Here is a 25,842-nt window from a genome sequence, read left to right on the forward strand (position 1 = left end):
ATGACAATGAGAATCATGTTATATTGTGAATTCTTATGTGAATGTTGTTTGGACACTTAGGCTATTTAAAAATGTTAATCTTTTCTTAAGAAATGGATCGATGTTTAGATCTAGTAATTGAATTATGTAATTAGCTACAATTAGGTTAACTAATTATATGCTTTAATTTCAGGTCATCCAAGTAAGATTGTTTCATATTTGTTTCAGAATGCTTCAATCTATAATAACTGACCATTTCTTTCAGTATCTCTTAATTTTTAAGAAAGTTATGGGCTTTTGTCTGTCCTCAATCACAGCTTTTGTGTTAAGTCAATGGAAAAGCAATAGGGAACAACACGCTAATTTCCGAGTATGAAAATGGCCATATCTTTTTTAATACTGAAGATATGAAAGTGAATTAGGTGTCAAATTAAACTTCCTTTTATGCTTTATCCGATGGGATAAATTGCAGACATGTTTTTTAAAATCTCAAAATTTTGTAACATTGCTACATAACCCTTCATACTTGTTCTAATCAAGAATTTGTCTTAAAAATATCCACAGACTTGGCCTCGACAGCTCCCTATGGCAATGAGTTCCACAGATTAACTATGCTATGACTAGGAAGTTCCTCCTCATCTCCTTTCTAAAAGAGCACCATTTAATTCTCAGGCTATGACCTCTGGTCCTATTCAATTAAATGACAGTTGGAAAAGTGTTTTTTTTTTCCTATTTTACATTTCCATAACCAAAACAAAATTGCAACAATGTTTGAGACCACAATTCAACTTCCGAATTCTGACATTGGTCTTAGCAGCTCACGATATTACTCATGGTATCTGTTGTGATATGAATCTCATGATTTAAATATAGGCCTGAAGATATTTTGAGCACCAATCCTCATGCCAACAAGAACTGTGTGGAAAATTTATTATGTTATCAGTTGGTTCAACCAAACAAACCCTGGAGGTTTTTCTAAGTACAACCACTTACAAAATGGAGCAAGATAATTTGAAACGTTCTTCAAATATATGAACAAGTATATCTTATGTGTTTACAAGAAGTGGCAACGTCCATATTAGACAGAGCAGTTATTCCATAGGCTGGTAAAACAGCAAAGTTCCTAGATATTTTAAATGCGTAGTCAATGCAATCCAAACATGCTCTTTTTTATTCAGCTATGCAGGTATACATTGCAGATTCTCCATTTATAGAGTACTCGAATCATAATTACGCTGTAACCGAATATTATTTTATTGTTCCCTTTGCTGCATGAACACTTAATGTGGAAGATTATTTTTTTAGCAAGATCAACATGGTGTACATGAGTAACAAATGAGCTGAATCTGACAGATTGCATTGACATGAAATTTGACATGAAATTTGCTTGTAATATAAAGATGCTGGAATCTGGAAAAACAGAATGCAGGGAAAACCCGCAGGTCAAACAGCGTCTGTGGAGGCAAATGGTGTCATTCAGCATTTCAGTTCGACCCTGCACTAGGATTGAGAAAGAAATGGAGAGATTCTGAGTACATGGCAGTACATCAGGGAGTGGGATAGAGGCTGGCAGGTGATGGGTGGAAGCAGATGGGGAACGGTGACGGGTAGATCATATGATCATGTGATAGGAGCAGAATTAGGCCATTTGGCCCATCAAGTCTACTTCGCTCAACTCTAATTCAATTCTAAGCAATCAATGGAATTGATGCTGCTCAACCTGTTAGGTTCTTCCATTGCAAGACTGGTTCTTCTGTTTTTTAAAGTTGCCAGGCTGTTGCAAGACTGGTTAACTATATCTTTGGCTCAGAACATAAGATTGATGATTAGTGTCCTCTTATACGCCCCGTCTAAACACCAACACTAAGAATAATACATTTTAAAAAGACTCGATGGACCAATGAGCAGTAGGCCAGGACAATAAGAAACATTCTGTGACCATTCTCTACTTATCCCATCATTATAAACATATCGACACAAAGAGAAAACACTTTTAGGATAGAGGATGGGGATTAAGCGCAGTTTTGTCAGTCTCATTCACTTTTTATAAAGATATCAAAATCAATTCCATTGATTGCTTAGAATTGAATACGGGCAGCACAGTGACACAGCTGGTGGAGCTGCTACCTAACAATGTTAGAGACTTGGTATGGTTCTGACTGGAGCTGGAGTTGGTGCTGCCTGCGTGGAGCTGACACGTTCTCTGTGTGATTTCATGGCTTTTCCCCGATTTCCTTCCACTCATTTCAAAGCGGTGTGGGACTGCAGGTTAATTGGCTTCTGCAAATTTCCCGCCAGTGTGAAGGGAGTGGATGTGAAAGTGGGATAACACAGAACAAGTGTGAATGTGTGATCAATGGCTAGCATAGACATGGTGAACCGAAAGACCTGTTTCCATGTTTCACATGCTACATGTGGAAAGAGAATGTGTGAAATTGTGGTGAAAATTGAGAAATAATATCGAAAAAATGTGTTCGGAAATAGTAAAGCTGAATATTCAGCAGTTGATATTTATGAGCATATTTATGTGCAGGGTTGAGGTTATGCATATTTCTTTACCAAATGACACTACTAATAACATACATTCATGAGTAGTTGATCTCCTAATCAGATTAGAAGATCTGCCAGTTTAAATTAATTTCAATTTTGCAGCCCTTGTTCCCTGATCCCACCCCCACCACATCAATGAATGGAATGTTCCCCAGATGTGAGTTGCTTCCTGGATGAGAAGTTCAACTGTCTTTGATTCCCTGGAACAGTTCAATGGTGACTTTGGGAAAATGCCATGGTCCAAAAAGACATGACAATGTTTGTAGGCCAGGGGTTTCCCTGAAGTCTTGGAGTATTTGTTCTGGTGCATTTCCAATGATTAATATTTGTTAACATAAATATGATTTAACATAGTTTAGTTTAGTTTAGAGATACAACGTGGAAACAGGCTCTTCGGCCCACCAAGTCCATACTGACTAGCGATTCCCGCACATTAACACCATCTTACCTACACACACAAGGGACAATTTACACTTATACCAAGCCAATTATCCTACAAACCTGTACGTCTTTGGAGTGTGGGTGGAAACCGAAGATCTCGGAGAAAACCCACGTGGTCATGGGGGGAACGTACAAACTCCATGCACACAGCATCCATAGTCGGGATCGAACCCGGGTCTCCGGCGCTGCAAGCACTGTAAGGCAGCAACTCTCCTGCTACGCCAACATGCCGCACCTAGGAATAGGTTAATTCCTTTTGGTATTTTTCTCCTTTTTTACACCAATTAATTAAAAAATATATAGAATATAACTTATGGATGTTATGGTGCTTGCTTCTTGAATATCTTTTATTTCATGTGAATAAAATGATTTGACAGATGTGAACTGTCTTAGTCAGGCATGATATTCACCTCCAGAAAAAAAGTGGGAAGTATTGGCCGGGTGTCCATGAGGCTGGTTAGGCTCCTGGTGGGGTCAAGGGGCAGCGCCCCGGTGGGGGTTCAGGGGGCAAATGCATTTTCAATCAATTGAAAGTGATTCCCAAGCTTTCTGCTGGTAGTTTACATAACAGAAGCTTAGAATTTTCTAACACATAACCAGTAAAATAACCCTCAAAAGATATATATTTTGTGAAATAGGCAATAGACAATAGGTGCAGGAGTAGGCCATTCGGCCCTTCAAGCCAGCACCACCATTCACTGATCATCCACAATCAGTAGCCCGTTCTTGACTTCTCCCCATATCCCTTGACTCTGCTATCTTTAAGAGGTCTGTCTGTCTCTCTCTGAAAGTCCCAAGTAAATTGGCCTCCTGAGGCAGAATATTCCACAGTCTCACCACTCTTTGGGTGAAAAAGTGTTTCCTCATCTCCGTCTAAATGGTGTCCCCCTTATTCTTAAACGGTGGACCCTGGTTCTGGACTCCCCCAACATCAGGAACATGTTTCCTGCCTCTAGCGTGTCCAACAATCCCTTAATAATCCTATATGTTTTAATAAATGACTTCATACAGCTAAAAAAATCTTTACAAAAAACATTTTACCTGAAATGTCTCTTTGTCTAGCACTGAGATGAGAAAAAATGTTTTCACCCAGAGAGTTGTGAATTTGTGGAATAGAAACATAGAAAATAGGTGCAGGAGTAGGCCATTCGGCCATTCGAGCCTGCACCACCATTCAATATGATCATGGCTGATCATCCAACTCAGTATCCCGTACCTGCCTTCTCTCCATACCCTCTGATCCCTTTAGCCACAAGGGCCACATCAAAACTCCCTCTTAAATATAGCCAATGAACTGGCCTCAACTACCTTCTGTGGCAGAGAATTCCACAGATTCACCACTCTCTGTGTAAAAAATGATTTTCTCATCTCAGTCCTAAAAGACTTCCCTCTTATCCTTAAACTGTGACCCCCAGTTCTGGACTTCCCCAACATCGGGAATGATCTTCCTGCATCTAGCCTGTCCAACCCCTTAAGAATTTTTAAAGTCTCTATAAGGTCCCCCCTCAATCTTCTAAATTCTAGCGTGTACAAGCCGAGTCTATCCAGTCTTTCTTCATATTAAAGTCCTGCCATCCCAGGAATCAGTCTGGTGAACTTTCTCTGTACTCCCTCTATGGCAAGAATGTCTTTCCTCAGATTAAGAGACCAAAACTGTACGCAATACTCCAGGTGTAGTCTCACCAAGACCCTGTACAACTGCAGTAGAACCTACCTGCTCTTATACTCAAATCCTTTTGCTATGAATGCTAACATACCATTTGCTTTCTTCAAAGCCTGCTGCACCTGCATGCCTACTTTCAATGACTGGTGTACCATGACACCCAGGTCTCGTTGCATCTCCCCTTTTCCTAATCGGCCACCATTCCGATAATAGTCTACTTTCCTGTTTTTGTCACCAAAGTGGATAACCTCACATTCATCTACATTATACTGCATCTGCCATGCATTTTCCCACTAACCCAATCTAACCAAGTCACCTTGCAGCCTCCTAGCATCCTCCTCACAGCTGACGCTGCCCCCCAGCTTTGTGTCATCCGCAAACTTGGAGATGTTGCATTCAATTCCCTCATCCAGATCATTAATATATATTGTAAATAGCTGGGGTCCCAGCTCTGAGCCTTGCGGTACCCCACTAGTCACTGCCTGCTATTCTGAAAAGGACCCGTTTACTCCTACTCTTAGCTGCCTGTCTGCCAGCCAGTTCTCTATCCACATCAATACTGAACCCCCAATACCGTGTGCTTTAAGTTTGCAAACTAATCTCCACCACAGAATTCTCCACCACAGAAGGCAGTGGTCTCATCTCCTTCAGCAGCACCTCAGTCTCCCTTCCTGAACTCAGACACCCACTTCTCCTCACCTCACCTGTGCTCACTTCTCCTCACCCTCACACCTATACCTCGACTAAACCCCTCACCTCACCAGAATCCCACCAGAACCAGGGGCCACAACCAGAACCAGGGGCCACAGTTTAAGAATAAGGAGTAAGCCATTTAGAACGGAGACGAGGAAACACTTTTTCTCACAGACAGTGGTGAGTATGTGGAATTCTCTGCCTCAGAGGGCGGTGGAGCATCTCTGGATGTTTAGATAGAGCTAGATAGTAGGTATGTTACAAAACTTACCTTCAGCGGCGCTGTAATTCTGCCTCTGGCCGTGTGTGTGCGCGATTTTGGCGCATTTGAGGGGGGGAGGGGAGGGGTTAAAACAGGGTTTTTTCCCCGACCTGGTCCTGAATTATATTTGTTGGAGTGCAAGATTTTGCTAAAGAATCGTTCCTACGGCCGTTCTGTGTGTTTTTTTAAAAAAAATGCGCCCGACAAGATAATCGCTGGAAAGATTTTAAAAGCAGCTTCTGAAGCCGTCAATGCCGACAACGTGGACGGATTTTATGCAGGACCAGGTAAAAGAAAGTAGTTTATTTTTATGTATAAAAGTGTTGCTTAAGATATATTTAATTCACATTTTACGTTGCAAAACGGTGATTCCCCCCCCCCCGAAGAACCGGCAGTGTATTTGCTGCAGATATGGGGGTATAAATTCACCGCATCTGAACGTTCTAAATGGTCCCGTTCCAGTAAAACCCACTCCCAAGCTGATTTAAATGGCCATTAATTTACAGGTATTAAACATTAAATTCCTTCCATTTGGCCTATAAACCCATGACAATGAGATTTAAAAATTATGTTATATTCTGAATTCTTGTGTGAATGTTATTTGGACACAGGCTATTTAAAAATGTTAATCTATTCTTAAGAAATGGATAGATGTTTAGATCTAGTGATTGAATTTTGTAATTAGCTACAATTAGTTAACTAACTAATTATATGCTTTAATTTCAAGTCATCTAAGTAAGATTGTTTCATATTTGTTTCAGAATGCTTCAATCTATAATAATTGAACATTTCTTTCAGTTCTCTTAAATTTTAAGAAAGTTATCGGCCTTTAAATGTTCTCGATCACAGCTTTTGTGTTAAGTCAATGGAAAAGCAATAGGGAACAAGATGCCAATTTCCGAGTATGAAAATGGCCATAACTTTTTTAATACTGAAGATATGAAAGTGAATTAGGTGTGAAATTAAACTTATTTTTGTGCTTTATCTGATGGGATAAATTGCAACTTGATTTTTAAAATCTCAAAATGTTGTAACATTGCTACTTTATCTGTCCCATACTAAGGGACTGTGGTACACTGTGAAATCGACAGAAGGATGGAGGGTTGGGTGTTTATGCGTGCTATTTTCATGATATTTATTTTAGTTGTTTATCTTTTAATATTTTATCTTGTATGTATCGTTAGCTTTTAGAAATGTTTGAATGGTGCACTGACTGGCTGACATTTTTAAATTTCGTTGTACATGGTTCATGTTACAATGGCAATAAAGAAACTATTCTATTCTGATGGGATAAATTAAAGACTTGATTTTTTAAATTGAAAATTTTGTAACATTGCTATAGATAGGGCTCTTAAAAATAGCAGATTCAGGGGATATGGAGAGAAGGCAGGAACGGGGTACTGATTAGGAATGATCAGCCATGATCACATTGAACGGCGGTGCTGGCTCGAAGTGCCGAAGGGCCTACTCCTGCACCTATTGTCTATTGTCTATTGTCTATTGTCTAAATGATACCTCACTACCAAACTTCTCCTCATACCTAAACCTAACCTCGACTAAACCGTATCTCACTAAACCTCGCCCCTCAAATAAACCTCACACCTCACTAAACTTCCCTCACACCTCACACCTTCACCCCAACTCACCCCAACTCACCTCAACAACTAAACCTCCCACCTCACGACTAAACTCCACCTCACATCAAATCTGCGCATCGACTAATTGCCGCCTCTCTCCTGCTCCCGCTATTGATAGCAGCCGTTGGAGGTGCCTCACGTGAGTGGAGCGGCTCCAACCAGGGGGGAGGGACCGAGCGCAGAGAGCGGCGCAGGCGCATTGCCCGAGAGAGCTGTTGGGAGGGGAGGGGAGGGGCTCACTTGCGTTGATGTCGTGGCCTCCCCCCTCCCGCTCGCGGTGGCCGCAGTCCCTCCCCGCGGAAACGGGAGAGACGCGGTGATTAGTCGAGGTGGGGATAAGGTGTGAGGTGGAGTTTAGTTGTGAGGTGGGGGGAGGCTTAGTCGAGGCGAGGTTTAGTGAGTTGAGGTTTAAGTGTGAAGTGAAATTTAGTCGAGGCGATGTTTAGTCGAATTGAGGGGTTTAATCGAATCGAGGGGTTTAATCGAATTGTGCAGTTTAATTGAATTGAGGGGTTTAGTTGAATCGAGGGGTTTAATCTAATCGAGGGGTTTAGTCTAATCGAGGGGTTTAGTCTGAATCGAGGGGTTTAGTTGAATCGAGGCGTTTAGTCGAATTGTGCCGTTTAATCGAATCGAGGGGTTTAATCGAATCGAGGGGTTTAGTCAAGCTGAAAAATCAGATGAATTTCTAGGAAAACAAAAAAATCGGAATTCTGATTTAAATCTGAAGAATATCATGCCTGCTTAGTCCCTATATTTGCAACAATTGCATTTCCAAAGTTTTGTAAAATAGAGACTGGTACTTGTATTCCTAACATCTTGTCGATTGGTCCATCCAATGTTTACTGTTTAAACCCCAGCACTAACTGAGTTACTAACTGAGAAATATTCTCTGGAATTCTTTGAGTTGTTTGTGAGAGTTTTACTCTGTACCTATCATTTATTTCCCTTGTTCTTGTAACATGGGCAGGAAGCAGCATTTATCCCATCTCTAATTTGGTTCAGCGACTAAAGGCGGAATACAGTGTGGATAACCCAGTTTCAAGAACCAACACCTATGCAGAATGAAAGTCCATGATTCAATGGCTCTTTCCCCATTCAGATATCTGTATTTCAACGCACACCAAATCTTGTTAACACACTATCACTGTTTATGTTTCTCTGAAAACATATAAAATTCTCCCTCTTGCCCAACATCTCTGCATTCCACTAAATTTGACCTCTTGTGCATCAGATCTTGTGATCGGTGCTCCATTGCTGCCCATGGATTCAGATCTAAATTCCCTTTTGCAAAACATTGTTCTGTTTTTGATTTCAATGAGAATCATTAAAATCTCCCTGTTTCCTAAACTGATAGAGTCATAGAGAGATGCAGCATGGAGACTGGTTCTTCAGTCCACAAAGCCTGCTCTGACCTCAATCACCCATTTATAGTCATCCTATATTAATCCAATTTTTAATTCACCGTATTCTCATCAAAATGTTTGTAATTCACCTGCAAATCAGGGGCAATTTACAAGTGGCCAGTTATCCTATCAACCTGTACATCTTTGGGATATGGATGGAAACAGGAGCACATGGAGGAAACTCATGCAGCCCTCGGGATAACATGTAAACTCCACACATACAGCCACAGTGCTGGGACTAAATGGGTTTCTTGTGCTGGAGGCAAAGGCTCTAATAGCTGTGCCACTGTGCCATTTTTCTCACTATTTGGCCCGTAATTTCAATTATGTGCGTTTTTTAGGATCTTTTAAAGTAAGATGTTATGTGATTGCGTTGCTTCTGTGGGGAAATACTCTGACCTTTTAGTACATTAAAGGAGCTGAGATAATGAACAGGAAAGTGGTGAAACCTGTTACAGAGGGCACCAACTCTGTAAAAACAAAACAAAGAGCCATTTTGTCTCGTTTCACCTCATGCCCTTGTCACTTACTCCATCCAAAGTCCATCCGCCCCTGTATCATCATACACCTCTGCACATCGATGGAGCTGATGTGGAAAGGGTCAGCAGCGTGAAGTTCCTAGGACTCCACCTGTCAGATGACCTGATGTCCACAACCAACACCACAGCACTGGTCAAGAGAGCCCAGCAGCGACTATACCCTCTCCGAAGACTACGTAAAGCAGGTCTCCCCACTACACATCTACGAACTTTTTATAGGGGGACAGTCGAGAGCACATTAACCAACGGCATCACTTCCTGGTTCGGGAGCTGCAAGACGTACGAACGGCACAAACTTGACAGGATTGTGAAGACCGCTAGCAGGATTATTGGTGCTCCACTCCCTTTCTTGCTGGACATATACAGGAAGAGATGTATCAACAGAGCCATCTCCATCATCAAAGACCCCTACCACCCATCGCATCACATATTCGCCATCCTGCCATCTGGGAAGAGGTACAGGAGCATTAGCTGCAAAACCAGCAGGATGCTCCTCAGCTTCTTCCCGCAGGCTATAAGACTGATAAACGGACTTAGCCCCCTGCCAAAGTATCGCGCACCAACCACCAACCTGGACACACTGCAGCAGCTGTCGATCGGAACGCCTGTTGATGTTTAGTAGAGAGTAGAGTGTTTAATTTAATTTGTTCATGATATATGTATTTTATTTCTATTTCCTTGTTGTTATTTGTACTGCACACTGAATGGACACTGGTTGAGCAACGTTTTTTTGTTTCCTCTGGGTATGTGAGTACTCAGGAAATAACAATAAAGATATACTGATACTGATACTGATCAACCTGTTACTTCCAGGCTTTGCTCACCCCTACATCTCTTTACCGGCTATATCTATGGTCTGTGGTCTGAAGAAGGGTACTCATCGAAAACATAATAAATGAAAAATGTTCAACAAATTTACAAAATAATATTAATGAAAAAAAAAGCCATTGCAACTGAGACAGTTTGTACTTTAATTGGTGTTTGTAGTGTTTAATGTTCTGACGGTTGTTGGGGTACCTTGAGGTATCCATGTGCTGATGGTTATTGATGAGGAAGTGTGTTGTTAATTTGTACCGATTGTGATTCGCTAATGAGAAAGTTGAGGATCCAGTTGCATAGGGATGTGCTGAGATCCAGTTCCCTGAGTTTGCTAACAATTACGGAGTGAGGACGGTTTTGACTGCCCACCTGTAGTTGACAAATAATAGCCTGCTGTATGTGCTCTTATTGTCCAAGTGGTCCAGTGCAGGGTGGAGAGCCTGCAAGATCGCATTCCTCGTTGATCTATTGTGGCAGTAGGTAAAATATATTGGGTCCAGTTTCTTGCTGAGGTGGAAGTTGATATGCACCATAACCAACTTCTAAAATCACTCCATCACTATGGATGTTAGTGCCACCAGTCAGTATGCATTGGGGCATGTCATTTTACTCTTCTTGGCCACCAATATTATTGATATCTTTTTAAAGTAGGAGGAAACTCAGACCTCAGTCGTGAGAGGTTGAGCATTCAATCAGAAGAATTCTGACCAATAACAAATAAGGAAGTGGAAATCTTTCAATTCTATAGCAGTAGGCTTCAAATTCCGGAAATCAGAGTTGAAACAAGTAAATTCTTGATATTATCTGCAAGTTAGGCATCAGTTGTGGAGAAAGAAAAAGGTTTAATCTTTCAGTTCAGTGTCTCTCTCCATGGAAGCTGCTTGACATGCTCGATGTTTCCAGCATTTGCTGTTTTTTCTTATAATTCTTATATACTTAAAATATTTTACAGGGAGTAAAATAATGATTGGGACATACAAATGTGGATTGTGATAGATGTGTTGACTTTGTCAACAAACTTAAATAGGTTACATTTATAAAAAAGTGAAATTTTGAAATAATTACTCTAAAGGATTAGATACCAAGTATGAGAATTTAATTTTGCGGAGCTAGATGAGTTATGAAAGAATCTGACATTAAAAAACATAATGATGGGGTGGGAAAGAGGGAGGTTTCACTTTCACAAGGAAACACCTTTTCTCACAGAGAGTGGTGAGTCTGTGGAATTCTCTGCCTCAGAGGGCGGTGGAGGTCAGTTCTCTGGATGCTTTCAAGAGAGAGCTAGATAGTGGAGTAAGGGGAAATGGAGAGAAGGCAGGAACGGGGTACTGATTGGGGATGATCAGCCATGATCATATTGAATGGCGGTGCTGGCTCGAAGGGCAGAATGGCCTACTCCTGCACTTATTGTCTATTGTCTATTGTACTAAAAAGCCTGTTTCCTGCTATATCTTTGCATGACTATATGCAAAACTGGAGATTCTGGATTGGCTGACTGCCTTGAAAAAAGGTTACACCCCCAATGATTTCCGAGAAACGCTGGCCGGCGACAATTCAAAAAGGAGAACGAGCATCCAAAAGGCACTGGGAATCTAGAGTGTTTTAGTCGAGAGCATGAGGAAGTCCAGCAAAAATAGCAGAAGTGCAATACCTGAACCGAGTCACCACCCACCCCATCAAACACAATGTCCCTCCTCTGGCAGTCTGTGGAGCCTGCATAGACCCCATCAGTCACCTCAGAACCCATTGGATACAAGGCATCCTTGCCCCAAAGTAGAGGAAGGAGACACTTATGGAAAGCAAAATAAATTACGTTTTTAAACTTAGCTGAATTTGCTCCAGAATCCTAATTCCGAATGAATATAAAATTACATTTGCTTGTCACATATGATCTTGTAGCACATGAAATCAGTTTTTGTATTTCATGATACTTTAATTATACCAAATATTTTGAGGGATTTGAATGTGGTAATCACTATGTTACAAAAGCATGATAAACAAAATACATTAATGCATCTTAGCTGATTGTCAGTTCAAATATGTAAAGTATCTAATACAATACTTTAAACAACTAGTCCATTGTTCCATTTCATATTTGACACTTGGATTTGACTAACTAGTGATGTCAGGCCAGACTTCTCTTTAATCTACCCTTAACATTAAGAAAACCAGTTCAACTTGTTTCACAGGTAGTAGACAAAAATGCTGGATAAACTCAGCAGGTGCGGCAGCATCTATGGAGCGAAGGAAATAGGCAACGTTTCGGGCCGAAACCCTTCTTCAGGTTGAAGTGAGGGGGGAGGGGGGGGTGGGGGTTTGGGAAGAAGAAAGGAAGAGGAGCAGCCAAAGGGCTGAAGGAGGGCTGAGAAGGGGAGGAGACAGTAAGAACCTGAAATTAGAGAAGGCAAGTTTTCGGGCCGAAACCCCGGACAAAAAGGTCGGATTCAGAATGGAGGGGGGGGGGGGGGGGGGTGAGTTGAAGTGCTGAGCCACCGGGAGACCAGGTTGGTTATTACACTTCAACTCCCCCTCCCATTCCCAATCTGACCTTTCTGTCCTGGGCCTCCTCCATGGCCAGAGTGAGGACCACAGGAAATTGGAGGAGCAGCACCTCATACTTCGCTTGGGCAGTTTGTACCCCAGTGGTATGAACAATGACTTCCCAATTTCCCAATAACGTCCCCTATCATAGATGCAGCCTCACCCGCTGTGTTTCTCCAGCATTTTTGTCTACCTTCGATTTCCCAGCATCTGCAGGTCCTTCTTAATCAACTTGTTTCATGGTTGGATTACAGATGACTAATTCTATGCCATCACCTGGGTTAACAACCTCTCTGGAAGATTTAAAATATAATTATTCAGCAGGCTGGACAACATATTTGGAGATAGAAACAAGGTTAACACCTCAGGTCATATTCCTTTAATCAATTCGCCCCAGAAATGCTGCTCGATCTGCTGAATGTCCTCAGTATTTTCAGTTTTTTTAATTTCAGATTTTCGGCATCTGCAGCTTTTTATCTACTCAGGACTAATTACAAAGCACAGTTAAATGGTCTAAAGCTATCAGAATGTAATATTTTTTAGTTATTTTATTTTTAGTTTTAGAAATACAGAGTGGAAACAGGCCCTTCGGCCCAACGGGTCCGTGCTGACCAGCGATCCCCACGTATTAACACTATCCTACACCCACTAGGGATTGCCCAACACTAATCTATGAAATATGGACTGTCTTTGGCTGGACTAATGATTTGGGGCTTTTTTTCCCACAAGTATTGGGGTTTTTAATTTATTGAACTTCTATCTATTATTAGTTCTATATGTGTGCTGTGTTTTTCGGCCGGTTAAGCTGCTGCAAGTAAGAATTTAATTGGGCGGTTGTTGGTACATATCACAATGAAACACATTTACTTCTCTAGTCTTGACTTTAGTTTAGGTTAGAGATACAGTGCGGAAACGGATCCTTCGGCCCACTGAGTCTGCATCGACCAGTGATCCCCTCACACACACGCTATCCTACACACACTAGGGACAATTTACAATTATACCAAGCCAATTAACCTACACACCTGTACATCTTTGGAGTGTGGGAGGAAACCAGAGATCCCGGAGAAAACCCACCTCGGTCATGGGGGGAACAAACAAACTCCATACAGACAAATACCCATAGTCATGATCGAACCCGGGTCCCTGGCGCTGTAAGGCAGCAACTCCACCGCTGCGCCACTGTGTTGCCAACTTGTGTTGTATCCAATGCTTTCAGCCTTTTCTCGATATGAGGTGATGTAAATCAACAGGCATCTGTGATGGTGTGATCTCATTTCTTTATTTCTCTGGAGTGATTTGGCTAAAGTTACAGGATGTACGTCCTATTTACTGCTGATTGGAAGAGTGCAGTTACACCCTTTAAAAACATTGAGTGCACTGAGTAAGTGCGCTGAAACTAATGCATTACTGTAGACCAATGCAAAGTAGGTTCAGAGCAATGCTCAATGATGATTCAATTCAATTCAACTTTAATGTCATCGCACAAATACAAGTATGAGTACAACGAAATGCAGTTTTGCGTCAGTCCGTAGTAGTTGTACATAAAGAAATAAAAAAAATAGAAAGAGAGAAGATACAGAATAATCAAAAAATACAGAATAATTAAACAATGGGGACGGAGGGACCGGAGAAATCTATCGGCGGGACTCCGAGTTCAGCAATGTGATTGTATTGTTGTAGAAGCTGTTCCTCATCCTACTAGTACGTGACCTGAGGCTCCTGTACCGCCTCCCTGATGGGAGGAGGGCAAACAGTCCATGGTTGGGGTGTGAGGGGTCTTTGATGATCTTCCCAGCCAGTCTCAGACACCGTTTTCGGTGGAGGGCATCCATGGCAGGGAGCGGGGCACCGATGATGTGCTGCGCGGGTTTTCACCACCCGTTGTAGTGCCTTCCTGTCCGCAGCAGTGCAGCTGCTGTACCATACCGTGAAGCAGGTGGTCAGGATACTCTCTATGGTACAGCGGTAAAAGTTGGTCAGGATCCGGGGGGACAGGTGGGCTTTCTTGAGCCTCCTCAGGAAGTAAAGGCGCTGCTGTGCCTTTTTGATCAGCTTGGAGGTGTTGAGGGACCAGGACAAATCCTCCGAGATATGTACTCCGAGGAATTTATAGCTGGAGACGCGCTCCACCTCAGTCCCGTTTATATGGATGGGGGTATGACTGCCTCCTCTGGTCTGCCTGAAGTCAACAATAATCTCCTTCATCTTCTTGGAGTTGAGGACGAGGTTATTGTTGGCACACCAGGCTGTCAGGTGCTGGATCTCCTCCCTGTAGGCTGACTCATCGTTGTCGCTGATCAGTCCTACTACCGTGGTATCGTCAGCAAACTTAATAATGGCGTTGGATCCGTACTTTGGGATGCAGTCGTGGGTGAAGAGGGAGTAGAGGAGAGGGCTGAGCACACAGTGTTATAGTGGAGGAGGTGAGGTTATTGACCCTAACAGACTGTGGTCTGTTAGTGAGGAAGTCCAGTGTCCAGTTGCAGAGGGAGGTGGAGATGCCAAGTCCGCTGAGTTTGGTGATCAAGCTGGTGGGGATGACGGTGTTAAAGGCAGAGCTGAAATCAATGAACAGCAGCCTGATGTAGGAGTTGTTGTAGTCCAGGTGGGTCAGGGCAGAGTGTAGGGCCGCCGATATGGCGTCCTCTGTAGACCTGTTGGTCCGGTAGGCAAACTGATGGGGGTCCAGTGTGGGGAGGGAGGCAGGCTTTGAGGTGAGCCAAGATCAGCCACTCAAAGCACTTAGCAATGACAGGGGTGAGTGCCACTGGGCGGAAATCGTTGAGACTCCCTGTAGCTGACTGTTTGGGCACTGGCACGATGGTTGATGTCTTGAGGCAAGAGGGGACAACACCCTGGGCCAGTGAGAGATTGAAAATGTCGGCGAGGACTGGGGATAGTTGTCCAGCACATGCCCTAAGCACCCGGCCAGGGATGCCATCGGGGCCGGCAGCTTTGCGCTCATTCACCTTGCTCAGTGCATCTTGTACAGCAGAGGTGGAGAGGCTGAGAGGTTGTTCATTCGGGGGTGGAGCAACTTTAATGGCTGGGGTTTTGTTGTCCCGGTCAAAGCGAGCATAGAAGTGGTTTAGCTCGTCAGGGAGGGTGGCGTTGTCTGGGGGAGGGGTGTTAACTTTCTGGTAATCGGCAAAGGATTTGATTCCTTGCCACATGCGTCTGGGGTCAGATTTGTTGTGGAAATGCTTCTCAATCCGCCGTTTATGATTGAGTTTAGCAGTCCTAATTTCCATTTTCAGATTGGCCCTGGATGAGCTGTATCCCTCAGCGTCACCAGACCTGAAAGCGGCATCGCGAGCCTTCAGTAGGAGTCTGACCTCCCTGCTCATCCACGGCTTCTGGTTAGGGAAGGTCTTTATCTCCTTGTGGGTAGTGACATTTATGGTACAGAATTTTATGTAGTCCAGAACTGTTGAGGTGTACGAGTTGATGTCCACTTGTGAATTGAAGGTGGACTGAGTAGCAAATATTCTATTCTGAGATATATTCTAGTGTATGCTACTTCCAAAGGCATCAATCATAGCATGCTTATTGTCATCCACTGCAACATTTGACATGGGCATACCAAGCAAATTCCTTTCAAATCACTTTCAACAAAAAGCATTGAAAGGTTTGCTCTGTCAACCAGAACTCTTGCTACCGTTTTCTGGATTGAAATTATCCACAATTTAATGTGGGAATTAGTACGGGTGTCAAGGGTTGTGGGGAGAAAGCAGGATAATGGGGTTGAGTGAGAAAGATAGATTATCCATGAGTGAATGGTGGAGCAGACTCAGTGGGCTGAATGGCTTACTTCTGTTCTTATGACTTATGAACCTATGAGTTATGATAAAAAAAGTTTATAGATATTTTACCTTTAACATAGAAACATAGAAAAATAGAAAATAGGTGCAGGAGGAGGCCATTCGGCCCTTCGAGCTAGCACCGCCATTCATTGTGATCATGGCTGATCGTCCCCTATCAATAACCCGTGCCTGCCTTCTCCCCATATCCCGTGACTCCACTAGCCCCTAGAGCTCTATCTAACTCTCTCTTAAATTAATCCAGTGACTTGGCCTCCACTGCCCTCTGTGGTAGGGAATTCCATAAATTCACAACTCTCTGGGTGAAAAAGTTTTTTCTCACCTCAGTCTTAAATGACCTCCCCTTTATTCTAAGACTGTGGCCCCTGGTTCTGGACTCGCCCAACATTGGGAACATTTTTTCCAGCATCTAGCTTGTCCAGTCCTTTTATAATTTTATATGTTTCTATAAGATGCCCCCTCATCCTTCTAAACTCCAGTGAATACAAGCCTAAACATCCATTTCACTTCCAGAATTTTACTTGAGGCACTGACTTACAATTAGACCCCTAACAAATGATCAATTCTCCATCCATTCCTGTTCAGCTGCAGATAAATTGAATAGTGGCCAACTTTCTGTAGCAACCTTGTGGCAGATGGTGTCTGCCAGAGGAGAATCCCCCCAAACTATACCTTCAGTTTGTGACCAGTATAATTCTCTAATAATAACCCAATGCTTATTTCAGTAGTTGTGTAGAGGGTGAAGAACAGTGAGTGTTCTTCGGGAGAGTGTGGGAATGTGAGCTGAACCCAAGGGCAAGGGAGAGGGAAATCAGCAGTACCGACAAATGCCCAGCAAATCTGATATAAAGCCTGATCAAGGGCCTTTCTTCGACCTGTATCCTTATTCACAGGGCTGCCAACTCTCACGCTTTGAGCGTGACACTCACGCATTCCAGCCAATTCTCACGCTCTCACGCTGAAGACAGAATTCTCACGCTGACTTGTTGTCTTCAGTCCCTGAAGCGGAGCTATAGGATCTTTGCTGCACAGTTTGTCTCTTTGCGCCACATGCCAGCGATCTGCACGGATTGGGGAAGCTCGTCGGTCCCGGGCAGCGGGTGTCAGCGCTTTTGTGCTCTGTCTGCGAGCTCTGCGCTGCCGGCTGCCACGGCAACCGCGGCAACCTCGCTCCCTCCCTCCCTCCTGCCCAAAAATCGTATAGCTCCACCATAGGATCTTTGCTCCTGCCCTTCAACTCACACGGCAGCGCCAGCGCCGCCAATCCACGCTACACCGTGCCCGCTAGACTCCCCATTGGGCGGCCGGGGAAAGAGAGGGAGGGGTGAAAGAGAGAGAGAGAGAGAAAGAAAAAAAGGGAGGGATGGAGGCAAAGAGAGACAGGGGAGGGGATGTAGTAAGGGATTGAAGGAAGGGAAGGAAAAAGGGGAGAAAGAGGAAGTGTGAGGAAAGAGAGGGAGGGAGGGAAGAGGGAGGGGGAGGATGGAGGGGGGGAAGGAAAGGTGTGTGTGTGTGTGTCTCCCTGTGTGTCTCCCTGTGTGTGTGTGCGTGTCTCTGTGTGTCTCCCTGTGTGTGTGCGTGTCTCTGTGTGTCTCCCTGTGTGTGTGTGCGTGTCTGTGTGTCTCCATGTGTGTGTGTGTGTGTATGTCCCTGCGTGTGTGTGTCTGTGTCTCCCTGTGTGTGTGTGTGTGTGTGTGTGTGTGTGTGTGTGTGTGTATGTATGTATATGTGTGTGTGTGTGTGGGGTGTGTGTGTGTGGGTGTATCCCTGTGTGTGTGTGTGTGTGTCTCTCTGTGTGTGTGTGTGTGTGTGTGTATCCCTGTGTGTGTGTGTGTGTGTGTGTGTGTGTGTGTGTGTGTGTGTGTGTGTGTGTGTGTATGTGTGTGTGTGTGTGTGTGTGTGTGTGTGTGTGTGTGTGTGTGTGTGTCTCCCTGTGTGTGTGTGTGTGGGTGTGTGTGTGTGTGTGTGTGTGTATGTCCCTGTGTGTGTGTGTGTGTGTCTCCCTGTGTGTGTGTCTGTGTCTCCCTGTGTGTGTATCCCTGTGTGTGTGTGTGTGTGTGTCCCGTGTGTGTGTGTGTGGGTCTGTGTGTGTGTGTGTGTGTGTCTCCTGTGTGTGTGTGTGTGTGTGTGTGTGTGTGTGTGTGTGTGTGTGTGTATCCCTGTGTGTGTGTATCCCTGTGTGTGTATCCCTGTGTGCGTGTGTATGTCCCTGTGTGTGTGTGTCTGTGTCTCCCTGTGTGTGTGTCTGTCTATCTCCCCATGTGTGTGTCTGTCTGTCACACACAGGTGTGTGTGTCTGTCTGTCTCCCTGTGTGTGTCTGTCTGTCTCCCTGTGTGTGTGTGTCTGTCTCCCTGTGTGTGTCTGTCTGTCTGTCTGTGTGTGTGTCTGTCTGTCTCCCTGTGTGTGTGTATGTCTGTCTCCCTGTGTGTGTGTGTCTGTCTCCCTGTGTGTGTCTGTCTGTCTCCCTGTGTGTGTGTGGGTCTGTCTCCCTGTGTGTGTGTGTGTGTCTCCCTGTGTGTGTGTTGTGTCTGTCGCCCTGTGTGTGTGTGTCTATCTCCCTGTGTGTGTGTGCGTGTCTGTCTCTGTGTGTGTGTCTTCCTTTGTGTATGTGTCTCCCTGTGCGTCTGTTGTCACATCCTGGCCTTAGACAGGGCTGCCAACTCTGTCACGCATTTCAGCCAATTCTCACGCTGATGACAGAATTCTCACGCTGTCTTCAGTCCCTGCACAGTTTGTATTTTTGCGCCATATCACAACGATCTGTGCGGTCAGGGGAAGCGCGTCAGTTGGCGGCTGTGAGTGACATCTCTTCTCTTCTCTTCTTTCTTGGATGAATGTGCAGCCGCCGACAACATGAAGCAGCCGGAGATAAAACTAACCAGGTGAATCGGTTGTAAAACATGTGGAAGGACCACAATGAGGCCAAACATCTAGGACAGGGTTCGGCAACTTACGGCACATGGGCTGAATCCGGCCCGTAACCCGAAAAACCACGTTTTTTTTCAATTTGTTTTCGCAGGGTCGGGGCAGGCGAGCCGACCTGAGAACTGCAGCCAGTCCCTGGGACGCGAGCTGATCTGGGAACGGCAGCCAGTCCTTGGGCACGCAGAATGCCAACTTGATCATTGTGGACAAATTGGGCCAGCCACGTACATGTTGTATAACTCTGACTCTATGAAGATCTGAATGGGCTTAGAGTTACCATTTAAGCAAAATTGCCCCCACTTTCCCCATTTTGATTCTTGAGATTAATATCCCTTTGCTCTGTTAACAGCGTTAAAGTACTTATGAGGTCGAGTCAGGAAAGGGAACATGTTATTTCTTTTCAGTTTGCTTTAATTTGTTAGTTGATTGTTGTTGTATGCCATCATTTCTGAAATGGTCTTAAAGTAACTTAACTGTTATAAAGCAGTAATAAGTGATTTTTGTCCAAACAATTGGAACTTGCATAAAATGTTTGCATTATTTGCAGGACTGCCAACTCTCACGCATTGAGCGTGAGACTCACGCATTTCACAAAATTCTCATGCTCTCACGCTGATCACAAACTTCTCACGCTCAAATATCTGCAGGTGCTGAAAGTTCAAAGTAAAGCAAAAATTGTTTTGGAGGTGAGTAAAAACCATGAGGGGAATATCAGGTGAATGCATAGTCTTTTTCCCAGGATATGTGATACAAGCACTAGAGGGGATTGGTTTAAAGCAGGGCTATCAAACTACCAGCACCAACCCCCCTCCCCCTTCCTCCCTGAGGCACGGCACACACCTCCCGCCCTCACCTCCGGCAACTCTATGTCCGTCGACCGCTCTGTCCACACCCCATGGAGTTTTAACCCCGGCCCGGAGCCAGGAGCGGACCGGGTGAGTGCCGCCTCCAGAGCCTACTATGGGAGGGGGAACCCCCCCCCACCCCCCCCCCCCTCGGTCGCTACGCTCCTCGCAATTTCTCACTCTCAACTCTCACCCAATGTTGGCAGCCCTGTTATTCAGGTTAATAATCTTCTAATTTATGGTGCTTTCCTGTCAAGCAGTTAATGCTTAGGCTGCTCTGCATCTGCTGGAATTGATAACATTCCACCAGAAACCTAAACCTTTGTGAGTGGGCTGGAGAAAGGCGAATTGGCACAGATAAAATTGCAGTTGTTCTGCAGTTACTGTATTATCCCTGGACAACAACAAAATGTCTTCAGAGATGTTGTAAACATGATCATCTTCAGGAAAGGAGATGTTCAAATGTGGTAACAACAGAAGTCCTTGCCACAGGGAAGGTCGTTGCCATGGTGTTCCCAGTTGCCCTCGAGCTGTTCCCTGAATCATAGTGTGGTTTATATCCATTTAGAAGCACTGTGGATCTGATTTTCACTGCACTACAACTGTATGAAAAATGCAAGGACAGCACCGGTGGCTGTTCATGTCTTTAGTAGTTTAGTTTAGTTTAGAGATACAGCGCGGAAACAGGCCCTTTGGTCCAACCTGTCTGTGCCGACCAGTAATCCCTGCAGTCTAAGAATATTCTACACCCACAAGGGACTATTTATTTTCACAACTTTTTACCGAGACAATTAGCCTACAAACCTGCACTTCTTTGGAATGCGGGAGGAAACCGGAGATCCTGGAGAAAACCCATGCACGGAAGGGCCATGGAGCATTCTCCCCAATTCTCACAGAAATTCATCCCCATTTTATCTTTGCTTCATGTGGGCATTTTCTCAGAGATTCTTAGGATGCAGGCAGTGGCCTTCCAGTCTATTGAATCTAGAATGGTTCTTAAGAAATACTGAGAAATATTGCATTACTCAGACTTTGCACTTCAATCTGGCACCATTCTGCTTTTTTGCACATGTTATTGTGTGTACATGCTTTTTGCACATGTCATTGTGTGTATTATTCTATTTATCATTTATCGTTATTGATTTTTATCATTTCTATTTATCATTACTGCTTGTGTACTGTTTTCTCTGTGAGCTTCTTGCGGACAAGGAATTCTGTTGCATCCTGCTATACATGACAATGAACTAATCTGAATACAATGCTGAAGGTTTCCAGGGAAACTACCATTCCGCGGTTAAAAAAAGATGCTGCACATTCCTCCACGCTATGTTTTGTAGGCATTAACACAGTCTTGATGTTCAGCATAAATAAGTTGTATAAAAAGCAAGAACTTTAATTACAATGTTTGCATGTCTGGATCCCCTGTACAATACAACCTTGATACTGACAACATTGTAGTCTTCCTTAAGGGCCTGTCCCACTTGGACAACCTAATCCACGAGTTTAGAAGACCCTAGACGAGCTGAAAAAAATGTCAAGGTCGTGTTGACTCACCAAAGTAAAAGACCTCCTACGACCTCCTACGATTATGTCTACGACCTCCTACGACTATGTCTACGACGTCCTATGACTATGTCTACGACGTCCTACGACCCGACCCCCTCGACCTCAGTCTTCCACATCTAAGACCAACTACGACTAGCTAGGAGTGGAAAATTATCACATGATAAAATTGTCATGTTTGCATTTTTTTTCTCGGGCCAGTTACCAACCTATGACTACCTACGACTATCTACGACCACCTTTGACTACCATCATGACCTACTACGACCCACCTACAACCTACCTACGAGTAAAAAGTATCAATGTTTTCCACGCCGACCTTTTTTTTACTCGTGGACATTTTTTATCAGGCTGGAAAAAACGCCGCAACCTACTTGAGGCCACGAATATGCGGAGACGTGCCTGCTGTGCAGTGCACAAGCATGATGAATAGTTACGAAGACCTCCTACAACCTCCTACGACCTAGTGGCGAACATGCTGTGAGTATGAGTCAAGGGCAAACACGGCAGAGGTCGCCAATTAGGTCGTGAAAGTGGGACGGGGGCTTTATGGATGCATTACAAGTTCCTGCAGTTGTCACAATGTAACATAGCATGTGTGATCTTTGGCAGCATTCAGCAGTGGCCTCAACTATTTCACAGAGAAGCTAGCTACAACGGGAGAATACTTTGCCATTTGGGTGAAAGTATGTCATTAATCTGTCACTAATTAGGAATAAAGTATTATTTTCTAGGAATAAATGTGTAGCCTATTTTTTATAGGAATAAAGATGTAGACTATTTTCTAAATGGGGTGAGATTCCAGAAATCGGAGATACAAAGGGACGGGAGTGCTGGTGCAGGATTCTCAAAATGTTAATCTGCAAGTCGAATTGATAGTAAAGAAAGTAAACTCAATGCTAGCATTTATTTCAAGAGGGCTTGTATACAAAAACAGGGATGTGATATTGAGGCTCGAGAAGGCGCTGGTAAGGTCACATTTTGAATATTGTGAGCAATATTGGGCACCATATCTGAGGAAGGATGTGTTGGCTCTGGAGAGGGTCCAGAGGAGGTTTACAAGAATGATCCCAGGAATGAGTAGATTAACCTATGATAAGATATGATAAGTCGGCACTGGGCTTGTACTCGCTGGAGTTTAGAAGAATGAGGGTGTACCTCATTGAAACATACAGAATAGTGAAAGGCTTGGATAGAGTGGATGTGGACAAGAGTGGATGGTGGGCCATATCTATCAAGTGTGCACATGATCCCGCCCCCATTCCGCCCCTTATGGCAGGCATCAAATCGCGTGTTCACTAGATCCTGCCCCTTTGAGGACGCCACCCGGAGCCCTGGCCCCTAGGTAAGGGCGCTCGGGAACGTGGCGTACCTACCGTCCATTGACTTGGCTCTGTCCTGAAGGCGGTGGTTCAAATACTCGCACTCACTCATCCCCACTTATTGACAATTCCCATCCCGACAGTGAAGCCCAGACACAGAAGCTACGCGGGCATGCCGGCGGCTTTGCGCAGGATGTGGTACAGCCAGAGCTCACCGCTGCTCGGCGATCTGCCAATGCGGCCGCCAGCGCAGGCCTCCTTGCGTCAGCGCCTGGGCACCGCGGCCTCAGGCCCAAGAGGTACCAGACATGATGCGGGCAGAATAATTACTGGAAAAAAATACGCCCGTGGGCCAGATGATTTTAGGTTACGGGCCGCATTCGGCTCGGTAGGTTGCCGTAGGTTGCCGACCCCTGCACTAGGTGGGAGAGTCTAGCACTAGAGGTAATAGCCTCAGAATAAAAGGACGTTCTTTTAGGAAGGAGATGAGGAGAAATATCGTTGGTCAGTACCTTAGCGGTTTAGGCAGTATCTCTGGAGAAAAGGAATAGATGACACTTCGGGTCAAGACATTTCATCAGACGGAGAGTCAGGGAGATGGAAAGTAGATGTATGAGAAGGTACAAAACAAAGCAGAGCCTATATCGATCACCCAGGATAGGTGGAGCCCACAATGGTGCATTGCTGGTTGGGGACGAGGTACTGGAACTGGAGTTGGAATCCCCGAGGAAGAAGATGGAGGCGCAGGCAAGCACTGAGAAAATACATGTGGCTGTGGTAGCGAGTTTGCGTTAAAATTTGGTCGTAGATCCAGAGTGCAGGAGGAATCACGGGGGGGGGGCAGCAGCAAGAGAGGGCGTTGCAGAACTCCTGTCAGAGATAGAGGAGGAGCAGCCAGACACTTTATTTTCATTATATGTGACCCGCACTGTACTAGCAAGATGCCAAAATATCTGTTTGCTGTTTGGTTATATTTGCGCTGTGTGCAGCAGCAATGTGCGTCAGGCGACCTGATCTGACTCCTGCTAATATTTCAAATGTGGAACAGCACAGTCCAGGGACTGCCCCTTTGGCGCGCAATGTTTGTGCCAAACATGATGTCAGTTTAAACTATTCTCCTCTGCCTGTATGTGATCCATATCCCTCCATTCCCTGTATATCCATGCGCCTATCCGAAAAACTATTAAACACCACTATTGTATCTGCCTCCACCACCAACCCTGGCAACCATTCCAGGCACCCACCCCTCTCTGTGTCACTACATTTTGTCATAATGCCTTTGGCTGTGTTTGACTACGGTATCTAAAATAATAAGTGCCCAAACATGCCACATCCCCACCATAATCTATTCCCATTTTATCTTAAAGAGTAGCAGGTAAATCCTAAACCTGTCCTTTGCACATCTCTGGTATCTTTAATTCTGTCATATAATTATTTCTGTTAAAAGTCAAATTGCTATATTTACTACAACATGTAATTTCTGTAGATGGTTTACAGTTGATATGCAAAGCTATTTTGCTATTGCAGCTTTTCTATATTGTGCGGTTGGATAAACAATACACGAGGATGCTCAATGATCTCTCGGCTGGAAATCACTTTGCCTTAGTTATTGAAAATAAACGTTCTTGCTTTGCTTTATCGGCAACATGCCTGTATAGGCACCCCGAAGTTCAGATGTGAGAAAAGGAAGCTGTTTCATTATTAATGTTACTGAAACAAACAGTCATAGTCACAGTAAAAATATTCAGTAAAATACACGATCGTTAAAAAGTTAAGGACATCTCAAATAATGCTATCTCTACCTTTGCATCTTGGTCAGGATTTCGTTGAGAGAATTTCCCAGTGAAACTGTTCAGTCATGGCTGGAAGGAGCTTTCATTTGCCGGGTGTCAGTCGGCAATAGTGAATCAGCAGCAGCAGCAGAAGCAGCTCAGCCAGTGAAATGACAGTTGGAACCATGTGATCAGTTCAAATTGAAAGGAAACAAGCATTTTTGCTGATTAATCCATTAACGCTCGCCAAGTTGAAGCGACATGCAAACCAGTCCACAAAATATCAACCACAGTTTGTTAAAGACAGCAGCCACAGTCAAACACCACAGGTTACCTGATCAGAATTTAAAAGCAAATGCCTGGGGTGTACAGAAATACTGGACTGGATTTGAACTTGTACTGTTCACAAATTAATGATTTTTTACTTTATTTAGTGATTTTTTTTTGACGTTTAAAAGCAGATACTAATATACTATGTCAGTCTGTGAGCAGATATATGTAGTTTAAGAGTGTTTGTATGCATGATTCCATAGTTGCGTGTGTGGGAAGTATTGGCACTTATTCTCTCTCTCTCTCTCTCTCTCTCTCTCTCTCTCTCTCTCTCTCTCTCTCTCTCCCTCTCTCTCTCTCTCTCTCTCTCTCTCTCTCTCTCTCTCTCTCTCTCTCTCTCTCTCTCTCTCTCTTCTCTCTTCTCTCTCTCTCTCTCTCTCTCTCTCTCTCTCTCTCTCTCTCTCTCTCTCTCTCTCTCTCTCTCTCTCTCTCTCTCTCTCTCTCTCTCTCTCTCTCTCTCTCTCTCTCTCTCTCTCTCTCTCTTCTTTCTCTTTCTCTTTCTCTTTCTCTCTCTATCTCTCCCTCCTGAATATTGGTGCCCACTGCACAAAACTCTGAGCTGTGTGGTGAACGAGTTGGGTGTCTTGGTGTGGTTTTGCACACAGCATGGAGCACTGAACTCGAAACAAACACGCTGACATGAACAGTAGGATGGTCTGCCAAGCAGCTTGAATCAAAGGCAGGTGACATTGCACTTGGTGCCAAAAACTTGTAATCCTGCAAAGGTCAC

At 44.2% G+C, this 25,842-nt stretch overlaps 1 protein-coding gene across 2 annotated transcripts in view; it reads right to left on the minus strand.

Annotated features, from left to right (window-relative positions):
• LOC129695643 (cyclin-dependent kinase 4 inhibitor C-like) overlaps positions 1 to 25,061 on the minus strand; it is a 51,388-nt gene extending 26,327 nt beyond the window's left edge. The window contains exon 1 of one of the 2 annotated variants that reach the window (XM_055632779.1): positions 24,813 to 25,061. The gene's annotated coding sequence lies outside the window, so the exon portion shown is untranslated. Of the gene's footprint in view, positions 1 to 9,741; positions 9,760 to 24,812 lie in introns of those variants that run through there. The other variant, XM_055632780.1, reaches the window with a different exon arrangement.
• Between the last annotated feature and the right edge of the window lie 781 nt (positions 25,062 to 25,842).

Source organism: Leucoraja erinacea, chromosome 3 (assembly GCF_028641065.1).
Source record: "Leucoraja erinacea ecotype New England chromosome 3, Leri_hhj_1, whole genome shotgun sequence".
In the NCBI taxonomy this organism is placed as follows: Eukaryota; Metazoa; Chordata; class Chondrichthyes; order Rajiformes; family Rajidae; genus Leucoraja; species Leucoraja erinaceus.